The 26,440-nt window shown below is 37.7% G+C and overlaps 1 protein-coding gene across 5 annotated transcripts in view; it reads right to left on the reverse strand.

Annotated features, from left to right (window-relative positions):
- The window catches only part of FRYL (FRY like transcription coactivator), a 300,849-nt gene that overhangs the window by 203,928 nt on the left and 70,481 nt on the right, over positions 1–26,440 (reverse strand). For 4 of the 5 annotated variants that reach the window (XM_067735911.1, XM_067735913.1, XM_067735912.1 and 1 more), the window contains exon 2: positions 9,772–9,948. The gene's annotated coding sequence lies outside the window, so the exon portion shown is untranslated. Of the gene's footprint in view, positions 1–9,771; positions 9,949–19,318; positions 19,484–26,440 lie in introns of those variants that run through there. The other variant, XM_067735910.1, reaches the window with a different exon arrangement.

Raw genomic sequence — 26,440 nt, forward strand, 5'->3', positions numbered from 1 at the left:
GCCAAACTAATATAGAGAGTTTAAGTATTATCTGATATCCACTGAACTGTAAAGACTGTTTCAAAAGGCAAGTCCGATTTTACTATTTCTAAATGAGGTCACTCCCTGAAGGTTCAATACAAGATATTTATAAACTTGTACTTGAGACTTACCTCTTTTTTAAGAGATTTCAGTGAGGGATCTAAGCACATGGAATGATCCCTAATCTCCTACAATTCAACACATATCTGCTGAGTTCTTTTCTGTTAAGAAAATGAAATATACACAATTCTTTGCACTCCAAATAAATACAGGAGTGTTTCTAATACAACACAGGCTGTGATGAATCTTAGAACTGACATATCAACAAATGTTAAAAGTCAACCTGACTGAGGAGATTTAAGGATTAGGGGAACAGTTAGGATCTGAACGGAGACTTTAGGGGAAAGAAAAAAAAAATAGAGAGAAGGGGAAATAGGGTTCAAGAGGCAGAGATGTCATGACAGAAGATGAAGATGAGTTTAAAAAAAGAGGTAGAGGGCTTCCCTGGTGGCGCAGTGGTTGGGAGTCCGCCTGCCGATGCAGGGGACACGGGTTCGTGCCCCGGTCCGGGAAGATCCCACATGCCGCGGAGCGGCTAGGCCCGTGAACCATGGCCGCTGAGCCTGCACGTCCGGAGCCTGTGCTCCGCAACGGGAGAGGCCACAACAGTGAGAGGCCCGCGTACCGCAAAAAAAAAAAAAAAAAAAAAAGAGGTAAAATAATATCAGTCTTGGCTGCCTAAAGAAAAGTAGTCTCAGAGGAGCAGACCTTGAAGCTTAAAGAAAACAAGAAAGGCTTCAATTTCAGGTGGGCTTCCATTTTTCTGCAATGAGGGAATGTGTTAAGGTTCAGAGACTACAGAGAAACAAAACCAATAGGATAATATAGATACATAAGAGGATATTTATTATGGGAATTGGCTCCCACAATTACAGAGGCTGAGAAGTCCTACGATCTGCCACCTGCAAGCTGGAGACCCGGGAAAGCCAGGGATAAAATTCAGTCTGAGTCTGAAGGCCTGAGACACAGAGGTGCTGATGGTGTAACTCTCAGTCTGAAGCCAAAGGGGTTTGGGGTCGGGGGGTGAGGATGATATGCTGCCGGTGTAAGTCCCAGAGTCCAAAAGCCCAAGAACCAGGAACTCAAATGTCTGAGGACAGGAGAAGATGGAAGCCGCAGCTCAAGGAGACAGAATTCACCCTTCCTCTGCCTTTTGGTTCTACTTGCGTCCCCAATGATTGGATGACGCCCACCCACACTGGTGAGGGAGGATTTTCTTTAGTCGACTGATTCAAATGCTAATCTCTTCTGGAAGCACACTCACAGACACACCCAGAAATACTGTTTTACCAGCTCTCTGGGCATCCTTCAGCCCAGTCAAGTGGACACATAACAGTAACAGTCACAGGGAGCCACCAAGAGTTTTTGAGAAAGAAAGTGATATGAACAGACCTGGGATTTCTAGAAGTTTGCTTCTGAACCAGACTGGCTGGCGAACAGAGACTAAAACAGCGTGGGACCAATTTGTAAAAACCCATCAGAGTAGTCAGGAGGTGACTTTCTGAACGAGGGCAGTGGATATAAAAATATGGGAAGAAAGAACAAAGCACCAGAGTAGAACTGAAAGAATGTCACTACGAGAATGAATGCGACACTTCTACTTTTCACGGTTACCACCACAGCCTCCTCACCAACCTCTACACACACATCCCCTCCACCCCTAGAGCCAGAGTGATCATTTTACAAAGTAAATCAGATCACATCTCATGGCCCTCTACCCCTTCTCCCTACATGCCAGCCAAACTGGTCTGATCATTTCCTAGAAGTTCAACTTCTTTTCTGCCTCAGGATCCTTCCACATGCTGTTTCCTGTATCTGGAATCCCAATTTTTTTCACCAGGTGAACCCTAACAAGCCTTCAAATCTCAGTTTAAATGTCACTTTCTCTAAAAGGCTACCCCCCTAACCTCTCCAATCTAATCACGTGTCCCAGCCCATAAATTCTCTCTTGAAATACTTACCACCCATTGAGACATGGGTTTGTGTGTATATTTGTTTACTACCTATTCCCCCATCAGACTGTTCCCTGAGAGCTAGGATTGTGACTATCTGTTACCTAGTACCTAGTCCAGTACCTGGCACTTGGTAGGTGCTCGACAAGTACTTGCTGAATTAATAATAAATAAACCATAAAAGATCACTCCAAGTTCCCAAGTAGGAAAATGGTAACGCCATACCTGACAAAGGCAACACGGGAATATCAGGTTTGTGGATAAAGTTGAATCCTATCTGGGACATGTTGAGTTTGAAGAAATGGTGGGATAGGTTTGAGCTGCAGAAGTGGAGTCATCAAATACTGAATAATGATTTAGCCAGAAGAAAAAATGTAACACTAATGGAAAAAGGATGAGAAGCAAAACAAAGCAAACTAGAAGCAGATTAGAGACTACCTCTATTTAACTGGCAGGAAGAAGAAAGCAAATGGACAAAATGTTGATATTCCTAATATGTAAAGAGCTTATAAAATAGAAAACACCAACAAACCTAGAGAAAAAGAGCTAAAGAAATGGACAGTTAAAAAACAAAGAAATGCAAATGCCTCTTAACCATGTAAAAAGATACTCAGCCTAATATGTCCAAGATAAACACGGTATGTTATGTCTAAAAAAATCCATAGTTGATTTAAGTGGTTCTGAAATGTCTATGAATAAAACTTTAAAGTTAAAAAAAGATATTCAATCTCACTCATAATGAGAGATGAAAATTAACACTACAATGAGGACAAAAACCCCAAAATTCTAACAATATATTCTGTTGATACACAAAGAGGCACTCTCGTACATTACTGATGGGAACACAAAGAGATATAATTCTTATCAGGATAAATCTGGCAATATCTATAAAACTGTGTACTCATTTACCCTTTGACCCTGCAATTCCACATCTAGGAATCTGTCCCAAATGTACAATGGCAAAAATATAAACACATATATATGAATTACAAAGTTATCCATTGCAGTACTATTTACAAAAAATTAGAAACAATCCAAATGCCCATCATTTGGGAACTGGTTAAATATCTCTGTTTTTTCATTCATGCAATGAGATATTATGCAGCTATAAAAAGGAATTAGCAATTTACTACTAAGGAGTGATCTCCAGAATATGTTAAGTGAAAAAAGAAAGCATATAATATTTTATCACTTGTCTAAGGAGGAATATGAATACATAGCCTACTTATATTAAACTTGGTTTTAGAATATAATTACTTAGAAAGAGAAAGAAAATGGTAGAGAAAACAGAGATAGAAGTTAGACTCCTTTGAATAAACCTTGTTTTGTGGATTTGACTTTGGAAACATGAAACTATTATACATGATTATAAAACAAAATTACATTTTAGAACAGTCATTAAATATCAAAAATAAAATAAGTTAACTTAGGGACTTCTCTCGTGGCACAGTGGTTAAGAATCCGCCTGCCAATGCAGGGGACACAGGTTTGAGCCCTGGTCTGGGAAGATCCCACATGCCGCGGAGCAACTAAAACTGTGTGCCACAACTACTGAGCCTGCGCTCTAGAGCCTGCGAGCCACAACTATTGAGCCCACGTGCCACAACTACTGAAGCCCACATGCCTAGAGCCCATGCTCCACAACAAGAGAAGCCATTGCAATGAGAAGCCCACGCACCGCAATGAAGAGTAGCTCCCACTCGCCACAACTAGAGATAAGCCTGCGCACAGCAACGAAGACCCAACGTAACCAAAAATAATTAAATAAAATATAAATAAATTTATTTAAAAAAATTAAATAAGTTAACTTAAATGTAAACCCTGTTGGTGTCAGAACTATTCAGAACAATTATTAAGACTAACTTAAACAGTGTGGTGGCAGCCTCTAGGAGGGACCCAATGATCCCCACATCCTGGTATCACACTGTTATATAACTAACTTCTCTTTAGTATAAATTGGATTTGGAGACTTGCTTCTAAGAAAAGAATGCAGTAGAACACCAATATTCATATAAGTGTTATTCACAATAGCCAAAAGGAGGAAACAAATGTCCATCAAAGGATGAATGGGTAAACAAAATGTGGTATATACATGCAATGGAATATTATTCAGCCTTAAAAAGGAAGGAAATTTTGACACATGCTGTCATGTGGATGAACCTTGAAGACATTATGCTGAGTGAAAAGAGCATGTCACAAAAGGACAAATACTGTATGATTCTACTCATGAAGTACCTAGAGTAGTCTAATTCATAAAAACAGAAAGTAGAATAGTGGTTACCAGGGGATGTGGAAGGGAAGACTGGGGAGTTAGTGTTTAATGGGTAGAGTTTCAGTTTGGAAAAAGTTCTGGAGATGGATGGTGGTGATGATTGCACAACAATGTCAGTGTACTTAATGCCAATGTACTTAATGCAATGTACTTAACTATACACTTTAAAATGATTAAAACTGTCATTTTATGTTATGTATATTTTACCACAATAACTTAAAAAAATAAATAAAAGAATGCAGCATACGTGTTGGGCTGTCACTCTAAGAACAGGTTACTAAAAAGGCCATGGGTTCCATCTTGGATACCCTTTCCTCCCTTGTTCCAAGCTAACAACCAGCGCCATGTTGTTAGCTGCCCCATGGAGAGGCCTGAGGGACTGGTCTCCAGCCAATGGCCAGAAAGGACCTGAGACCTACCAATGATCACGTGAGTACATTTGAAAGTACCCCAAAAAGGCTCCTCTGTGACTCCTCCAACTGAGCCCTGGGATATACACAGCCCTAGCTGACACCCTGATTGCAGCTTTATGAGAGACCTTGAGCTAGAGGCACTCAGCTAAGCTGCCCCCACAGAAACTGACCCACAGCAACTGTGAGATAATAACGTTTGCTGTGTTAAGTCACTAAGTTTTGGGGTGATTTGTTACACAGCAACAGATAATGTTTCATACAACAACATGGATTGAGAAAAGAAGGCAGACAGAGACAAAATGCTGGTACGGCTATTCTGAGACTGTTGTGTGTATTATGGGGGTACTATAAATAAGTAATTATGAAATATTCTAATTGTATTATTCTTAGTATCACTGAGAACTAGAATTTTCAGTTGAAAGATACAGATGTAAAATAAAAAGATTAACTAAAAATCTTATAGTATTGAAACTGAATTGGAAGTATCAGTATGAATTCATGAGGTACTCTATCATAAAAAAAAAATTTTTCCCTAGTTCTGACTACCAAAAAAGGCCTAGAAACAATGGTCAACCCACTAGGAATGAGAATCTCTAGAGCTCAAACTGTGGTCTTGAAATTCCATTCCCCAATGAAGGAATCAGGGCTCCTTGGAGAAACTACTGACACCACGTGTGGGGAGGAAATGTACATGATGAGCCTGGAACTCCTTGTCATATCAGATAATCAAGAAGCTATCGAAAACTACTAGAGTCATGTCAAAATAACTCAGTAAGCAAATTTAAAAGGTTCCCACTGGCCAAAGATTAAATAATTTGAGCATCAATAAGGGTAATTACCATAATGAATTTTTTAAAAATCCAATATGTTTAAATCTAAGAGTCTATAATGAATGCGGAGAAGGGGAGACGGTAATTGGTCACTGTTGGAGAAAGCTAATATACCCAATTCATTATTTTGAAATTCATAAGCCAAGGGAAACTGTCAAGCTTCTAACATTTCCTATACAAACTGTACTACCACATAACAAACAGTACACATGGAACAGCTTCTCTTTATAGAACATTTCACCTAATAAATGAAAAGTAAAGTTACAATATTAAAATTTTCCAAACCTAATGATTTAATAGGCCTCAAGCAGGGAGCCCATCACCTGTTTTTGTAAATAAAGTTTTATTGGAACACAGCCATGCCCATTCATTTACATTTTGTCTATGGCGGCTTTCTCATTACAACAGCAGAGTTTAGTAGTTGCAGCAGAGGAGACCAGATGGCTCACAAGGCCTAAAATATACATTATCTGCCTCCTTACAGAGAAAGTTTGCCAACCCCTAATCTACAGCATGGAGGCAAAATGGCAACTAATCAGCAGAAAAAGAGAGACAACTAGGCATTGTGTGCACCAGAGAGACACTTGCCCAAAGACAAAGACTTGCCAAAAGAATCTGAACTTGAGTCTGAGCAAGTCTCTAGATCCAACGACCAATTAACAGGAAGTACAAAGGTCAGATGTGTATGCTTAATCACTTCACAGGAGTGTAATCAGAAACATCCACATCTACAAGACAAAGACCCAATTTGTTCAACAAATAAATTTTAGAAACAAAAAGGGAGGGGAGGTTGAAACTTTAAGAGAAAAATCAACCAACTGCAACGGAGGAAGGGCTTATCTAGACCCTGATCCAATCAAGTCAACTGCTTTTAAAATGTGTGAGGGGAATTCCCTGGGGATCCAATGGTTAGGACTCCATGCCTCCACTGCAGGGGGCATGGGTTAGATCCCTGGTCAGGGAACTAAGATCCTGCATGCCATGTGGCGTGGCAAGCAAATAAATAAGTAAATAAAATGTGTGCGAGAATTAGAATTAACATTGATTGGATATTTGATTATATTGGAATTGTTGTTTTTTTAAGATTAATAATGGTATCATGGTTATATTTTTTGAAGGGTCTTATACATAAGGATATGTACTGAAATACAAATAAATTTTATGATATCTAGGATTTTCTTTAAAATAGTACAGGAATGGGAGGGAAGTCAGTGAGAGATTGAAAATTTGGCCATGACATGATAATTACTGAACCTGAGTCATGAATACAAGGGGATTCATTACACTAGTCTGTTTACTTTTATATGTCTTAAATTTCCCGTAATAAAAATTATAATAAGGTACATAATTTCTTCTTTAGACACAGAAAAATTCTGAAGTGAAAAGAAGAACAGGTCAGGAAGTATGCTAGACAGCCCCAAAAAAAAGACACCTTGACTGTGACAAGGTGTGGGGTCTTCTGAAGGAAGGGTAAGAAGCCAACCTTGAAAAGAACCAGTTTAGAGATCAAGTAAATGACTGCCTAGTAGATCCAAACTTACTTATGTGACCTTTTCTAACTGTATCAAGCAGAACTAGGAAATATATACGTGGCAAATTAACTTAGGTTTGAGATTTGGACAGGTTCCTCACAAAGTTAAAAAGGCAACAGAACATAAGATGCTGCTGCAAATATGATCATGGGGTTTGGGTGAGTAGAAAGCAAATGAAGCTAGGAGACAGCTAACTTGACTACAAAAACAAAATGCCAAGAAACTACACGTCATAATAAAGACAAAGAAGAGATTCAAAAAGTGTGGCACGATAGAGGGTTATGATCATGAGAGGAGACTCCAAGACCACAGAAATTTAACTAAGTGATGATGAGATCTAAGGCAAGAAGTGACGGGGTGTAAAACCTGGGGACTCCAGTCTTGGTGAACTAATAATGCTGGTTTACTAGCAGGCTTCAGCTACCTGCCAAAAAATCGTACCCTTCTCCCAAGCTCATTTTAGAAGGTATCTGTATTTTTTTAAAGGGTCCCAGGATTAGAATCACTGGTGTAAGACGTAGTGATCCTGGAAAATACTAAGATGAAAACAATGGATGCTAGACAGGTCAAGGAAACATGATGAGAGCCACTAATAAGATATGAGAAACAGAAAGGGAACAAATGAAGAGTCAAATGAAGGAAAATTCCAGAGGTCAAGAGAAGAGAAGGATAAGAATGTGGAGGAAAAAAAATAAAAGATATGACCTTCAAAAGAAAATGACTGAGGGATTTCCCTGGTAGCACAGTGGTTAAGACTCCGCCTGCCAATACAGGGGACGTGGGTTCACGCCCTGGTCCGGGAAGATCCCACATGCCGTGGAGCAACTAATCCTCTGTGCCACAACTACTGAGCCTGCCTTCTAGAGCCCGCGAGCCACAACTACTGAGCCCATGTGCCACAACTACTGAAGCCCGTGCGCCTAGAGCCCGTGCTCCACAACGAGAGAAGCCACTGCAATGAGAAGCCTGCACATTGCGACGAAGAGTAGCTCCCACTCGCTGCAACTACAGAAAGCCTGGGCACAGCAACGAAGACCCAGTGCAGCCAAAAATAAATAAATAATTTAAAAATATATTTCCAAAAAAAAAAGAAAAGAAAATGATTGATAGTGGGGACCTTATTCTAACCCCACAATTCAAAAAAACAAACATCTATCAATTTGTTCGTAACAAAGTGTTAGGTGTATGAAAGCACCAAAAAACCTTATAAACCATTTAGTTAATTCACTCATTTCATACATGAGAAAACAAGGGCTACTAAGACTAATAACTTACACTCAAGAACACTGTGCAATTAATGGTTAGAGTTAGAGCTAAAACGTACCCCATTCTTCACTCAACCTCCCTGCCTTGCATCCTCATCTAATGCCATGGTTTCTATTTGATGACTTACCTCTTCACAATGCCAAATGTCATTGTGTATTTTTATCCATAAACAGCAGGCATTTGGTAACTATCTGCTGACTGACACTCAAAATGAATGATCGATATTTTACAACAATAATTTTATTTTAAAGGTTTCCCACTTCAGCAATTTGTTCTGCTCAATTTTACTCCTCTGCATCCCCCCCCAAAAAAATGTGTTTTGAGTAAATCTCAGAGATGTTCAAAAAACATATTGGCTAACTAGCACTTATGCTTCCAAAAATTCTTAGAATATGAAAAGGGACACACAGTGCCATGCTATAAAAAGAACAGCTGGCATTACACACCTCTCTCATCAACTCCCTAAATGTGCACATAATTTACAATTGCTAGGAAGAGGATGTTCTTGACCCAATGGACTCAAGATACCTAAGTAGGTAGGAAAAGAGAGCAACAGGAAAAACTACCTCAGCCTTATAATAAGAGAATATACAGACCTAAAGCTGGAATCTGTGGCTCTGGCAAAATGAAAACAGAACCAATAACAAATCATAAAATACTAACATTTACAACTCACTTAACGTGCAGTTTCTAGTTCAGCACTGAAATTACTCTATTTTCACAGCTTTTTTATTTCTTAAATCCAAAATTTTATCATTCCATAAAACAGTTTTCTTCCCAAATCAAACTACTTTTAGTAAGCCCAGTTTTATAAGCTCACTTGTAATAACCACTAAAAGTGGTAATCACCCACAGCAGTAAATATATACATAAATTTAAATCATTATTTAAAAAACACTTGGAGTTAAAATCTCTAATTATGAAATAAATATAAACTATAATCTTGTGACATCAAAAACTGCCACTTGTATATGAAAATGAAATTATTTGTAAAATATCAATATATAATACAGAGCATGTAAAGTACATATACATAAAGGTGTTTACCTATTTTTATATTTATTCCTAGCAATTGTAAATCATGTGCACATTTATGGAGTTGATGAGAGAGGTATGTAATGCCAGCTCTTCTTTTTATAGCATGGCACTGTGTGTCCCTTTACATATTCTAAGATTTTTTGGAAGCATAGGTGCTAGTTAGCCAGTATGTTTTCTGAACATCTCTGAGATTTACTCAAAACACATTTTGGGGGGTGCAGAGGAGTAAAACTGAGCAGAACAAGTTGCTGAAGTGGGAAACCTTTAGAATAAAATATTTTTATTCCATACCAAAAGAGAATGCAGCATAAAAAGGGGGAAGGCAATCCAAACAAAAATTGTTTTACAAATTTCTATTATTCTTTTTTAAAAGTACGTATCACTTACCACTTAGAAAGGGTTGTTGAGGCACAGAGTTTGTAGAAAAGACACCAAATTTGGAAAAGATCCATCTAGAAGCTTTTTTCAATCTGGAGCTTGTACTTTATAGGCACGCAAGTGGGCACACTGGTGCAAAGCAGTAGTGATTCACCATGTACAAAGCAGAATGTGGAATGTTAAAGGCTGAAAGATAAAAAAAAGAGAGAGAAAAGAAATATGGTTGGTTATTAGTAACAGCCATGTTTAAAACAAAAGCTGTAACATTTTAACAGTTTTCGTATAACATATATCATTATTGAAGTTAGTTTTTATTACTTGAGAATTTGGCCAAGAAGAACTTACTTATAAAAAAATGTCAACTGTATAGTGAAAGCATCTATCTGGAGAGAAAAAACAAGAAAATGAGAATTTGTTTTTTGTTTGTTTGGTTTTTTTTGGCCTCGAAGCATGGCTTGTGGGATCTTATTTCCCCAACCAGGGATCGAACCCTGGCCATGGTAGTGAAAGCACCAAGTCTTAACAACTGAACCGCCAGGGAATTCCCAGAATTTGTCTTTAAAGGTTCTAATTTAAATTTTTTTCACCACCTATAATATCTTTCTCAAGTATATTACAAATTTCCTCACCATCTAAACATAATTACCTGTTTCTTGATGACACAAGGGTCATCATCCTGAGTTCTTCTATAGTACTTGAGGATACATATATTATGGGATTTGAGGTAATGACCCTAGGACTATTGTTTTTCAAAAGGTACACCGAGGAACTCCAAGAAATGAGCACTCTCCATTGCTGGTGGAAGTGTCATTATCTACAAAACCAAGAATGCATTTATTTTTTGACCCAACAACTCTCCTTCTGGGACATTCTCCTACAGATATAATTACACATTCACAAAATAAAGTGTGCAGCAAGATTATTGTGGGATTATTTGTAAAAGTGAAACACATTGAAAACAACTTAAGAGGACTGGTAAAATCACCTATGATACATCCATTAGAAGGAATACGGTGCAGCTGTAAAAATAAATAAGGAAGCACTCTGTGTACTTCTATACAAACATCACCAGAATATGCTAAATAAGCAAGTACAGAAAAGGTATATGTATATATACTTTGTTATATTCTGTGTTTGTAAAAAGGGGAGGGAAAGACGGAAGTAAGAATATCTATTCTTATTTGTTAATTTTTATTAAAAAGCACTGTAAAGATACAGAAGAAATTGGTATAAAAAAAGCAGGGTTATAGTAAGGAAACAGGGATGGAAGTTAGGCCTTTTCAAAGTGTCATTTTGACTTTGAAACATGTAAATGTTCAAACAATATAAAATTTAAAACAAGTTCCCCAAATAAGCTTAATTTTACTTTTTTTTTTTTTTGCTTAATTTTACTCTTTCATCCCTTTTTTTTATAAACACATGAGCTGTTATATGATCAGTGTAACAAGGCTACTTTCCTGGAAAGTTGAATGGTAGATTATTTCCTTGTCCTTCAGAGAAACCCTTTTCTTTCCTACTGGTAGCATTCTACATATATTCAGTACCTACTATCTTCCAGCAATACATACATCAGTGAACAAACTCAAAAAAATCCCTGCTCAAGTGATCTTAAAACTCAATTCTTACCCATTTACTCATTGCTAGTGAAGGTACAGTAAGAAAGGAATACATATACATTGCTAGAGGAAATATAAATTCTGAAAAGCAATTTGTCAATATGTAACAAGAATCTTTAATACGTGCATAGCTATTGATTGACCCAGTAACTTCATTCCTGAGAACTCAAAATGAAGACCGAATTTTACATATAATTTTTTTTACATTATTTATAAAGAAAAATTGTAAGAAATATAAATGTCTGAAATAGGGTAATGGTTGGCTAAGTTATGGTTTATTCAGCAGATAGAATATTATGCTACAGTTAACCTAGAAGTAATTTCTAGTTAACATGTTAGATTAACCACAAAAATTTATTCCCACTCCACCTCCAGGCTCCTCTGAAATAATTGTAAAATTTGAAAAATTAATAAAAAATAAGAACACAAAAGCCAAAGAGAACAAAAGAGACATTCTCTGATAGGATAAAATTAAAATACAACTTCAAAAAACATGGGGAAATGCTGTTAAACAACAAAAAAGGCAGGACTCAAAATCATATATACTTTTAGCCATATTTTAAAAATTACTTTAAAACATGGAGAAAAAAGCCACTCAATATTATTTCTAAATAGTGATTTAAAAATAAATGATTTTTTCTTTTATCCTTTTCTATATTTTCCAAAATATCTACAAAGGGCATTTATTACTATTATAGTCAGAAAAATAAAATCACTTTAAAAACATATACATACCCACTAGGATGGCTATAATCAAAAAGACAGATAATAACAAGTGTTGGCAAGTGTATGGCTGGAACCCTCTCTCACACTGCTGGTAGGAATATAAAATGGTACAGCCACTTTGGAAAACAGTCTGGCAGTTCCTCAAAAGTTAAACACGACCAACCATTCTCTCCCAGGTATATAGCAAAAGAAATGAAAAAATAACATCCATGTAAAAATATGTGTACAACAGCATTATTTGTGATAACCACTACACTACAGAAACCATCATAATAGCATTATTTGTAACAGCCAAAAGGCAGAAACAATACAAATGTCATCAACTGATGAATGGATAAATAAAATGTAGTATGTCCATCCAATGGATTCTGCCATAAAAAATATTGATACATGCTACAACACAGATGAACCTGAAACACATTATGCTAAGTGAAAGAAGCCAGTCACAAAAGGCTACATATTACATTATTCCATTTATATGAATAGACAAATCCATACAGTATAGAGAGAAAATAGATTAGTGGTTGACTCCGAACAGCGGGGGAGGAGATGGGGAGCTAATGGATACGAGATTTCTTTTGGGGATGATGAAAATATTCTAAAATCAATTGTGGTGATGGTTGCGCAATTCTGTCAATATAAAAAACCTCAAATTGTATACTATAAATTGGTGACTTGCATGGTATGTGAATTATATCTCAATAAATCTACTGTATTAAAAAAATATATATAGTCTATAACTTCACCACTAACCAGTATTTCACATATTATTCCTTATCACCTTGCAACACTACATAATAGGACAAACGTTAGATTCAAGATAAAACCAGACTCTTGCCAATCCTAAAACCATGGACAAACCATAACTCCCAAGTTTCAATTTCCTTTTGGGGGGAAATGGGGAGTCCTCTCTGGTACACCATCTCATTTTTCTCCCAACAATTGAGTCGCATGCCTACCAAGAGCAAATTATCTTATATTTGTTCCAAAATCTTTTTATGCCTGTTGTATTTACTATAATTATATAATTTAGTTAAATATTATATCAAAAACATGAGTGCAAAAAGAAAATGCTTTGTCTCTGAAAATTAAGCTGTACGATTTGAAAAAGGCAAGTTACTTTAAAAATATCCTAAAGAAAAGGTCTCAGCTATACATCAAAAGATTGATGATGTACGAGCATTTATACACTTATCAACTATAAAATATTTAAGGCATATATCCTTCCTATTATTCTTCATTTCAAACAAATTTTTTATTTAACCATTCTAACTACTGGTGATTGTACAATCAATATTGTATAAGAGAGATTCTACTCCATGTAAATTATTCGTATAAAAGACTAACAGAAGTATACTACTATTATTCTATCTCACACTCTAAAGACTGATGGTTGACCCTACTGAGTTGTCTTTTAGTGAGGTTGAAATTTTTCTATCCTTCAAGTTCCCAGGCCCACCATAGCCCTGTACTCTCTACTGTATACCCTCATCTCTTAAACTGAAAGAAGATGCCCAATGTAAACTCTTCAAGTTCAGTTCAAGGCTGCTAAAGTCCCTCTTCCTGTCCTCTTGGACCCTCCAAATCCTCCCTTTTCAAAGCCAAACTTACATCTGACCTGTACATTCAGATGACCATTAAGGAAGAAAAAAATCTTACTTACGCTCATGCACCATAGACTTCTCTTTATTTCCTCTTACTACACATTTGGGCCTCTACTTTCTCAACTCATCAAGTCAGTCATTTACACTCTGACCCCAACTGCTGCAATACTAAAATACTCTTCCATCAAAAAAATTCTAAGTGGTCTCTGACCTCCCCTCTCTCACTACTCTGATGCATCTCAGATATTGCTGCCAAGTGCATATTACAAATGCAAAACTCTGATCACAAAACTCCCTGCGCCTTGGTAATTCAGTGACAGTCCCAATGCCTATAGAATAAAGTACAGAAATTCCTTAGCCTCAGAGTCAAGGTCCTAATGGAAGAGAATAAACTGTTAGCCCATTTCCCTAATGTTCTCTAGACTAGTCAGGCTGAACTCTGCTCTATGCAGACATGTCCCATTCCTTCCTACGCCCAGATCTTTCTTCCATGTGGAATGCCCTCCCTTTGTTTCTATGCATTAAATTCCTCTAAAATCATTTTTAAAGTAGAAAATCACTTTTTAAATCAGAGCCTTGGGTTTCTCAACTGTAAGACTTTTTATAAGGATTATAAAATGTTAGAAGTATTATAAGTATTATTAAGCATAAACTTAGAACAATAGCCAGCAGATAGCACTCAACAAACGTTGTTACTGTTGTTCATTCAACATAATGAGGACTCAACAAATATTTTTTAAATTGACATGCGAGACAAAGCAAAACAAAACAAAAAAGTCTTTTCTATACTATACTATACTCTTTGCTCTCAAAGCAACAGTTTAAGATCTGACACCTCTGGAAGTTAAGATGATGAAAACTTCTGATAATCAATAGTGTTCAGTTTCTGGGAATCTCACACAGATTTATGATATAAGAACAGCAAACCCACTATTTCAGATTTAGTCAAGAACAACTTGATTTATAATCACTTCACGATATATTATGCCACACACCCTAAACTTATACAGTGCTGCATGTCAATTATATCTTATTAAAATGGGAAGAGAAAAACAACTTAATTCACTAACATCTACCAAAAATAAGGAGGGCAAGCCTTACCAAAATAGAGTAGTTTTATGATTCACTTTTTTTTAAAACTGTGTAAAATACACATAACATATAATTTACCATCTTAACCATTTTTAAGTGTACAGCTCAGTGGCACTAAGTACATTCACATAGTTGCACAAACACCACCACCATCCGTCTCCAGAACTCTTTTCATCTTGCAAAACTGAAACTCTGCACTTACTAGACAATAACTCCTCTTCCGCCCCCTCCTCCCAGGCGCTGGCAACAAGCATTATGCCTTCTGTTTCTATGAGTTTGACTACTCTAGGTACCTTATTTAAGTGGAATCATACAGTATTTGTCCTTTCGTGACTGGCTTATTTCACTAAACATGAGGCCCCTTCAAGGTTTGTTTGTGTTATTTACTTTTTCAGCAAGAACTTCAAAACTACATGAAGGACATGGTTTAAACATACTCTAGTTTAAACTCATGGTTTTAACGCACACCGTATTATATGGCACTAAACTGCAGACTTGGATGACTCAAATTACAGAAAGAAAGGAAAAGTAGAATAACATGTACCCAATTACCTGGTATGATACCAGGTATCAAACCAGGTGCATTTCACACAAAATTAAGACCACACAACTCTAAAGAGGTAGGTTATTATTATTCCCAGTTGGTAAATGAGAAAAAGGAGATTCAGAGGACCTCCCATGCCACTGCCCTATTTCCATTTTGTTTTCATCATAGAATTTATCACTATCTGACATTCATACATATGTACATACATTTATTTCCTTATGTGCAAATTATATGTAGGCAAAAAAAAAAGTTGAGAATCACATTTATGCAACAAAGTTGTATCTATAATACAACATGGCTTGGAATCTGAACATTTTATAATCTCTAGCTTTCTGAGATGCTTGTCCATAGGTACACTTCTTTTTTTTTTTTCATAGGTACACTTCTTAGATACTCAGAAGTTGGGAGACTTTATTACTGCCAAAGATATATATACTTTTTTTTTTTTTGGAGCAGGTATGGGAGGTAGGGGGCACTAGAGGACAGAAGTAGGGGATAAAATTCCAACTGAAAAGTCCAAGGGTTCAAGAAGGCCAGTCTCCAGTAAACCGAAATCTATTATTACAACATCCTCATCTTCTATGAATTTTGTTGTTTTAAATCAAACTTCACCTGAGGAATTTTCTACCAAGCATGAATTTTTAATGGGAGGGGAGATACTAATTTGTGATGGATGTTCTACTTACCCCTTGAATATATTCTCACTATAATATTAGCTATATTTACAGTACTGTGGATTTCCTTCTTCTGCTTCAGAGTGAAAAATATTCCCACCACACTGTATTGCTACATTTTCTCCCTTAAAATTAGTTAAAACTTTTTATTACATTTCAAGAAATTAAGAACTAGATAACTAACTTTTAAATTTGTCAAACTATATTTTTTCATAATTTAAATGACAACTATCTCCACCATTAGAAGAATTTTAAATGTTCTGAAGAGAAATCAAAAAATGTTAAGGGCTCCCACTAAGTAAATTCCCATTTGTAACAAAAGTCTACATTTCCAATTAGCTTACTGTTTTCATATAATAATTTCTTTTGATCACAGTATGAAAAATGTTACTCACAAAAGGAGTACTGTATTCACAAAATAATTTTATCTTTACTGATATAACAAGAAGTCAGCGGTTTCCTTTTTGTGGTAAACAATGGGCCTTGGGAAACACATTCCCTGTTAAATGTCTTTCACATTTTTTTAAATACACAATTGGTTCAACTTCCTAATAATCACCATTTACCAGAAATGTGAAAGATAAAAATCTATCAAGATACACAATAAGACTAAGCAAGCCAAAAAGAGGAAAACAAAAGAAAATCACAAAGGCTCCCTGAAGAGGGTGGGGTAGAGAAAACTTCCAACCTAACCTCAACCACCTCTTACTAAAAAAAAAAAAAAAGGAGAACATCAACGTCAAGGTGACAAAAATCTCACATCTTTTTTCTCCATTCCTAAGGGATCATGTCCATTAGCATACAAATATACCATAATGATCACTCACCTTAAAGAGAATAAAAGGGGGGAGCCCTCCTCCCTCCTCCACCGCAAAAGCCCTGTCTTGACTGCCCTGTTTCTCTACTCCCCTTTACAATAAAAGTCCTCCAGACAACTGTCTCTATTCAGTATTTCACTAGCTCCCCTTCTTCATCTCATTCTCTCCTCTCTTCTACCCCCAGGGCCGCCGGCCAGTGTCACTGATGACCTCCACACCTCATGAAATCCAAAGGTCAATAATCAGTCCTCATCTTAGTTGACTCCACAGCAGCATTCCTCTCCTGCCTTTTTGAAACACTTTCTTCACTTGGATGGCAAGATGCCACACTCTCCTGGTTTTCTTCCTTTTCCTCAAGAGCTGCTTTTCCTCTGCCTCTTCTCCAACTCAACATGTTGGAGAGCCCAGGGCCAGTCCTTGCCCCTTTTCTCCACTGACATTTACCTCTGGACCTTATCCAGGCTAAAGGCCTTAAATTCGAATCTGGAATTTGTTAGCATATAGATGGTATCTCTAGCCCAGACCTCTCTCTACTGAGCACTAACCTTGCAAATTCAAATACCTGTCTGCACATCTAACGAGATGTCAAACACAACTCTTAATACAGCCCCCTAAATCTCTGCCTACTCCCAGCACTTCACTTCAGTAAATAACACCACAATTCTTCTAGATGCTCAGGCCAGAAATCTGGCAGTCACTTTTATTCCTTTCTTTACCTCACACCCTCGTATCTAATCCATCAGCAAGTCTGTCAACCCGGCTTTCAAAATACTGTATACCTTAAATCTGGCCACTTCTCTCCCATCCACTGCTTACCACCTAGTCAGAGCCGTCATCATCTGTGGCCCAAACAATTCATGTCGCCTCTTAGCTGATGCTGCTGCATCTACTCACCCCTTAATTCTACACAGTCACCAGAGTGATCTTTTTAGAATATAAGTTTATTCACTTGCGCTCAAAAATCCTCCACTGGTTTCCCATCAAATGCAGAAAAATATCCCATGGTCTCCCTAACATTTCCTTTCCTCTATTCTAGCTACACCAGCTTTCCTGCTACTCTTCAAGTTGAAGAAGCTTATTCCCACAACAGGGCCTATGCACTTGCTAACTCCTCTGCCTGGAAAGGTCTTTCCCTTGAGTATGACTTGCCCCCTCCCTTCCTTCCTTTGCTCCCAGATGACTGCAAATGCTCCCACAAAGAGGCCTTCCCCACCATGCTAATCTGAAATAACCAAAACCTATCACACTCTAGACAAACTTAGTTTTTCATCATAGAGTTTATCATCCAATATTTGTTTAATCTTTGCCTACATGACTAAAAACAAGCTCCAGAAGGGCAGAGACTGTCTTGTTTACATTTATAATCCCTAGCACCATCTCCTAGCTCACAGGTACACAATAAGCATTTGTTGATTAAATAAATGATGTCAAAGGTAATACATGATATGCACTATAAAAAAAATAAACCAATATATAGAGTTTCAAACATTTTATTAAACAAAATGAATATTAACTGCTTCATAAGGTTCCATTTTACAGCCTTTAGAGGAGATAAGAGTAGCACAGAATGACAGAGGAAGAGGTAAACTTCTTGTCTTCAGTACATAAATCCAATATATTTGCATACCCTACCTTATATACATTTTGAGATGTAACCTAATGTTTCCAGAAAATAACAGGTTTTAAACTGTTTCTTTTCTTCTTGTTAAAGACCTGAATCAACCTGCATCCAAACAATTAGCTTAAAAGGAGGAACAATACTTACAGGATAACCTAGGAATACATATTTAACAAGGTCAGCTGCCTGTTCAAATAGCCCCTGAGATAACTTAATCAACACAAAAGGGAAAACTCTAGCAACATTAGAAATTAAAAAGGGGTATCACCCCACCCCTGAAATTCTAAGCTCCCACAAAGGTATTCTAAGGTAAGAACAATGGGAAAGGAGAAGTAATCTGCCCTGACATCAACCATTATTGCTGTGCTCGAGAGCGGGCTTACCGAGGCGCACCCCAGAAGATAATGCTCAATCCCCCCCTCCATCAAATTCACTGGGCTAAATACTAACTGCAACTTTCAACAGACTCTGACTATCCTTTAAGAGCAGGATAAGACAGAATAAAATCTCATGCCAGGCTGTGACGGAGCCTGTACTATTTATCAACACAGAATAGCACGTATACAAAAAAAAAAATCACCAGTGTTAAAAGAACTGGAAATACAAGATTCATCAAAATGTTCTGAATTCCAAGGATAATGATCTTGGCAGAATTCTAAACAAAGGTGTGAGACGTGAAACCATTTCCTTTTCTAAGATATTCACTCTCTTGGGGGGATACAGTGGTAGTCAGGCTTACCAAAGGAATGTCTACAACCAGGCTTAGGGACTTGAGGAGACTCCTCTCAAAAAACAACAAATCAACCAGTAAAAAATGATAATAATAATAAAGATATAGAGGATATTAACAATATTACTCACTTTCCCTCTCCTTCTAGGCTTTCCTTCTCTCTCCTGAAGTCAGGCATGGTCATGTGATTTGTGTTGGCCAATGAAATGTGAGTAGAATTGATATATAAACTTCCAATGGAAGCATTTAACTGTTGGCACTGGGCTCTGTACCTCTTTCCCACTGTCTCTGTAATTATGGAGGCAGGTGTTTATATGGAAGTGCATTGCCAAACCTGTAGGCAGAACACAACTTGCCTAAAAGGCATGAACTTGACATGAATAAGAAATAAATTTTTGCATTTTAAGCACTAACAATTTGAGGATTGTTTTCACTGCAGCATAAACTAACTTGATTATTTTAAAATTCCAATAAAATTAATTAAAATTCGGCAAATCCAGAAAATCAGACAAGGGGAAAGATGTTTCAGAGATAGAAAAACATACAAACATGACAGCATAATGAGAAATGGTTTATAACCATAGAAACAGAAGATTTTAATGGAATATTCCTTCAAAAACCAATAATTTCACCTTAATTTAAAAAATTTTAAGAATAGTAGGCTAGCTCTGGAAGGATGCACAAGAAGCTGGTAATACTGGTTGCCTCCAGGAAAGGAAACTGTATGGTAATAGAAAAAGTGAGGAGAGACTTCCGGTTTTCATTCCGGCACGAAAAGACACTTAGAAGTCACCACTCCGTCTTAAAAAAGTAAAACGATAAACATATTGAAAAAGCAACAGCTCTTTTAAGATTCATAAGAGGAGTGAGGTCATAGGGCATACCCCTACTCCCAAAACTGGAGACAGGCAGGTGCAGAGAATCACAACTTACGGGAACAGAAACCCATGAGCAGAAGCTTCCATGGGAACCAGTGCCAGGGTAAGAAAACCTGAACTTTAACTGACAAACTGCTAGAGGCTCAGTGTGGACAACTCAGAGTTAAAAACTCCAAGAGGGGGCTTCCCTGGTGGCGTAGTGGTTGAGAGTCCGCCTGCCGATGCAGGGGACACGGGTTCGTGCCCCGGTCCGGGAAGATCCCACATGCCGCGGAGTGGCTGGGCCCGTGAGCCATGGCCGCTGAGCCTGCGTGTCCCGAGCCTGTGCTCCGCAACGGGAGAGGCCACAGCAGTGAGAGGCCCGCGTACCACCAAAAAAAAAAAAACTCCAAGGGGACCAATAATAGGGGGAAGCCCATACTTGTGAGTTTTATCTCCAATAGCTCCACCTGGTTCTCATAATGAATATCAAAGAAAAATCCCCTCAAGTTTCTGGCAGGGGGAGGGGAAAAATATTTTGAAATACTCCAAAGCATTCTGTTCTTCTTAACAAAGTCTGCCCTCAGGAGAAATTAAGAAACTCTTTAACCAGAGCCTAACTGAGCTAGGAGAAGGGAAATACCCAACCCCAGCTCCCTCTGGCCACCCTGTACCACCTAAGGTAGGGAAGAAAACTGAGAAGCACTTGTGAAATCCACAGTCTGGAGGCATAGGCTGACCCCCCAACACACACCTCACCACCACATTACTGAGAGCCCACTTAAATCAGTCTCTTACACTTGATACTGTAAGTCCATGTCCAACTACCAAGAAAATATTACAAGGCATGCTAAAGGAAAAAACAAAACAAAAACAGTTTGAAGAGACAGGGCAAGCATCATAACCAAACTCAGATATGGCAGGATGTTGGAGTTACCAGACTGGGAATTCAAAACAACCATGATTAATATGGTATCTAATGGATAAAGTAGAAAGAAAGCATGCAAGAAAAGATGGGCAATGTAAGCAGAGAGAAGGAAATTCTAAGAGTCAAAAAGAAACAGTAGTGATCCAAAACACTGTAACTGAAATAAAGAGAGCCATTGATGGGCTAAAGAAAGAATATCTGAGCTTGAGGCTATATCAATAGAAACCTGAAAAGAAAGAGAACACTGAAGAGCAAAAAAGAAAAAAGACTGAAAAAAAAAATAGAATATCCAAGAACTGTGGGACAACAACAAAAGATCTAACATACATGTAATAAGAATAGGAGAAGAAAGAAAGAAACAGAATAATTGAAACAATAATGACTGAGAATTTCCCCAAACTAATATCAGATACCAAAACCACACATCCAGGAAGGTCGGAAAATAACAAGCAGGATAAATGCCAAACAAACAAACAAAAACACATACCCAGGATATCCTGTTCAAAATCAAAGATAAATTAAAAAATCCTGGAAGAGGCCAGAAGAGAAAAAAAACTAAATCTTACCTGTAGAGGAACAAAGATAAGAATTACACCCACCTCATGCAAGCAAGAAGAGAGAGGAGTGAAATACTTCAAATGTTGATAGAAACAAACAAACAAACCGAGAATTCTGTACCCTGCAAAGTTATCCTTCCAAAGTGAAAGAGAATAAAGACTTTCTCAAACAAAAGTTGAGAGAATTTGTTGCCAATAGACCTGCCTTGCAAAATATGTTAAAAAAAGTTCTTTAGAGAGAAGGAAAATGATATAGGTCAGAAAATCAGATCTACATAAAGAAAGGAAGAGCATCGAAGAAAGAATAAGAATGTAAAATACAAACTTCTACAACTTTTAGTCTTAATTGATCTAATAGACAACAATTTGTTCAAAATAATAATAGCAACAATGAATTCAATTATGTCTGCCTATAAGTGAAATGAAGGACAGCACTAATAGAAGGGAAGGGAGGGAAGAATTAGAATTATTTTACTATAAGGCACTCACTCTACTCATGAAGGAGTATAGTATTATTTGAAAGTGGACTTGAATTAGTTGTAAATATATATTGGAAACTACAGGACAATGACTAAAAACAGTTTCAAAAGTAGTATAATTGATATGCTAACAAAGGAGACAAAACAGAATTAGATGAAATACTCAAAACCATAAAAGGCAGAAAAAGACAAGAAGGAAATAAAAAAGAAAAGAAAAGAACAAGAGCAACAAACAAAACAAATATGATAGAAATTAATCCAATTGTATCAATAATCACTTTGAACATCACTGGTCTAAATGAATCAATTAAAAGACAGAGACTGTCAAAGTGGATCAAAAACCAAGACCCACCAGAAACCCACTTTAAATAAACAGACACAAAGATTAAAAGTAAATGGATGGAAAAAGATATACCATGCTAACACTAATAAAAGGAAAGACAGAGTAGCCATTCTCATTTCATACAGAGCAGACTTAAAAGGAAAGAAATTTATGAGGGATAAAGAGGGGCATTAGAGGGCTTCCCTGGTGGCGCAGTGGTTGAGAGTCCGCCTGCCGATGCAGGGGACACAGGTTCGTGCCCCGGTCCGGGAAGATCCCACATGCCGTGGAGTGGCTGGGCCCGTGAGCCATGGCCGCTGAGCCTGGGCATCCGGAGCCTGTGCTCCGCAACGGGAGAGGCCACAACAGCGAGAGGCCCGTGTACCGAAAAAAAAAAGGGAGGGGGCATTAAAGAATGATAAAGAGGTCAGTTCTCCAAGAAGACATAACAATCCTCAACATGTATCTACCGAACAAGAGGACAAAGTACGTGAAGCAAAAACTGATAGAAATAAATACAAGGAGAAATAGATGAATCCACTATTATAGTTGGGGACTTCAACACCCCTCTATAAGAAATGGACTGGTATAGCAGTCAGAAAACCAATAAGGACATAGTTGAACTCAACAACACCATCAACCAACTGGTTATAATTGACCTCTATAGACTACTTCAGCAACAGCAGAATACACATTCTTTTCAAGCTCACATAGAACATTCACCAAACAAATTTAAAAGAACAGAAATCGGGCTTCCCTGGTGGCGCAGTGGTTGAGAGTCCGCCTGCCAATGCAGGGGACACGGGTTCGTGCCCCGGTCCGGGAAGATCCCACATGCCGCGGAGCGGCTGGGCCCGTGAGCCATGGCCGCTGAGCCTGCACGTCCGGAGCCTGTGCTCCACAACGGGAGAGGCCACAACAGTGAGAGGCCCGCGTACCACAAAAAAAAAAAAAAAAAAAAGAACAGAAATCACACAGCATCTACTCTCAGACCACAATGAAATTAAGCTCAAAATCAATGACAGAAAGATAGAAAAATCTCGAAACACATGGATTAAACAACACTTCTAAATAACACAGGGGTCAAAGAAGAAATCTCAAGAAAAAATTTTTAAATATTTTGACTGAATGAAAACAAAATTTGTGGGATACAGCAAAAAAAAATAAAAATCCTTAGAGGGGAATTTATAGCACTGAATGCATATATTAGAAAAGGAGATCTGAAAATCAATAAACTAAGCCTCCATTTTTAAAAACTAGAAAGAGCAACTAAATGCAAAGTAAAGAGAAGAAAAGCAATAATAATAATTAGGGCAGAAATCAATGAAACGAAAAACATGAAATTAATAGAGAAAAATCAATGAAACCAAAAGTTGGTTCTTTGAAAAAAAATCAGTAAAATCCATAAACCTCTAGCCAGGCTAACTAAGGAAAAAAAGAGAAAAGACACAAATTACTAATATCAGATATAAAAAACAGACATCACTACACATCCCATGAATATTTAAAAGAATGAAGAAATACTATGAACAACTCTATGTCCACCAATTTGATAACCTAGATGAAATGGACCAATTCTTTGAAAGACACGCAAAGAAAACTTCAAAAAGTCACACAAGAAGAAACAGGCAATCTAACTAGGCCTGTATCTATTAAAGAAATTGAATCAGTAACTAATAACATTCCAAAATAGAAAGCACCAGGCCCTTTACAAAAATTAACTTAAAAGGTATCATAAACCTAAATTTAAAATGCAAAACTATAAAACTCTTAATAGATAACATTAGTACAAACATAGATGACCTTGAGTATGGCAATGATGTTTTAGATATAACACCATAAGCACAATCCATGACAGAACTAATAAGGATATTGATAAGCTGGACTTCATTCAAATTAAAAACTTCTGCTCTGCAAAAGACAGTATCAAGAGAATAAGAAGACAAGCTACAGACTGGAAGAGAATATTGATATTTGCAAAACACACGTCTAATAAAGGGTTGTTTAAAAAAAACATACAAAGAACTCTTAAAACTCAACAAAAAGAAAAGAACCGGATTTAAAAATGGACCAACTCCCGGGCTTCCCTGGTGGCACAGTGGTTAAGAATCCTGCTGCCAATGCAGGGGACACAGGTTCCAGCCCTGGCCCAGGAAGATCCCACATGCCGTAGAGCAACTAAGCCTGTGCGCCACAACTACTGAGCCTGCGCTCTAGAGCCCACAAGCTACAACTACTGAAGCCCACGTGCCTAGAGCCTGTGCTCCACAACAAGAGAAGCCACTGCAATGAGAAGCCCGCGCACCACAACGAAGAGTAGCCTCCACTCACTGCAACTAAAGAAAAGCCCGCATGCAGCAATGAAGACCCAACGCAGCCAAAAATAAATAAAATAAATTTTAAAAATTAAAAAAAAATAAAATAAAAATTATCCAACTCCCAACAGTGCACCCTAAGGGGACTCAGGATGGGAAAGAACAGGATACTGGCCCTAGACAGCTAAGGTGCATATCAAAGGAATGATTTCAATGAGCCCAGACTCTAGCATCTTCCCATACAGAGAAAAGTGCTAAGTCACAGGTATAGAAAGCAAACTTATGGTTACCAGGGGGGAAAGTGGGGGTGTGTCGGGGGGGGGGGATAGATTGGGAGATTGGGATTGACATCTACACACTACCACATATAAAATAGATAACTAATAAGGACCCACTGCATAGCACAGGGAACTCTTCTCAATACTCTGTAATGACCTATATGGAAAAAGAATCTAAAAAAGAGTGGATATATGTATATGTATAACTGACACACTTTGCTATACAGCAGAAACTAACGCAACATTGTAAATCAACTATACTCTAATAAAAATTTAAAAAAATTTTTTTTAAAAATGGGCCAAAGACCTTAACAGACATCTCACCAGAAAAGATATTCAGATAGCAAATAAGCATAGAAAAGATGTTCCACAGCATATATCATCAGGGAAATGCAAATTTAAACAACAGTGAGATACCACTGCACACCTATTAGAATGGCCAAGTCCAGAACAATGACGATACCAACTGCTGGAGAGGATGCAGAGGAACAAGAACTCTGATACACTGCTGGTAAAAATGCAAAGCGACACAGTCACTTTGGAAAACAGTTGGCAGTTTCTTACAAAACTAAACATACTTTTTACCTTATGACTCAGCAGCTGGTGCTTTTTGGTATTCACCCAAGTTGAAACCATGTCCATGCAAAAACCTGCACATGGATGTTTACAGCAGCTTTATTCCTAATTGCCAACCAAGATGTCCTCCAGTAGGTGAATGGATAAACTGTGGTACATCCAAACAGTGGAATATTATTCAGCACTAAAAAGAAATGAACTACCAAGCCATGAGAGGACATGAAGAAATGTTAAATTCATAATGCTAAAGTGAAGGAAGCCAATCTGAAAAAGCTACATATTGTACATACTGACATTCTGGAAAAGACAAAACTATGGTGACAGTAAAAAAAAAAAAAAAAATCAGTGGTTGCCGGGGAGGGGTGGGAGGATGATTAGGCAGAGCACAGAGGATTTTTAGGGCAGGGAAAATACTCTGTGTGATACTATAATGGTGGATATATGTCATTACACATGTGTCCAAACCCTACAATGTACAATACCAAAAGTGAGCCATAATGTAAACTATGGACTTTAGGTGATTATGATGTGTCAGTGTAGACTCATCAGTGGTAACAAATACACCACCCTGATGGGGGATGTTGTTAATATGAGAAGCTATGCATGAATGGGAGAAGGGCTCTATGGGAAATCTCTGTACTTTCCTCTCAATTTGGCTGTGAACCTAAAACTGCTCTCTGAAAAAAGTCTTTATAAAAAATAAAAGTCTACAGGGACTTCCCTGGTGGTGCAGTGGTTAAGAATCTGCCTGCCGATACAGGGGACACAGGTTCGAGCCCTGGTCCGGGAAGATTCCACGTGCAGTAGGGCAACTAAGCCCATGCGCCACAACTACTGAGCCTGCGCTCTAGAGCCCACGAGCCACAACTACTGAAGCCCGCGAACCTAAAGCCTGTGCTCCACAATAAGAGAAGCCACCGCAATGAGAAGCGCGCGCACCG

The sequence above is a fragment of the Pseudorca crassidens genome, chromosome 4 (genome assembly GCF_039906515.1).
Source record: "Pseudorca crassidens isolate mPseCra1 chromosome 4, mPseCra1.hap1, whole genome shotgun sequence".
Taxonomy (NCBI): Eukaryota; Metazoa; Chordata; class Mammalia; order Artiodactyla; family Delphinidae; genus Pseudorca; species Pseudorca crassidens.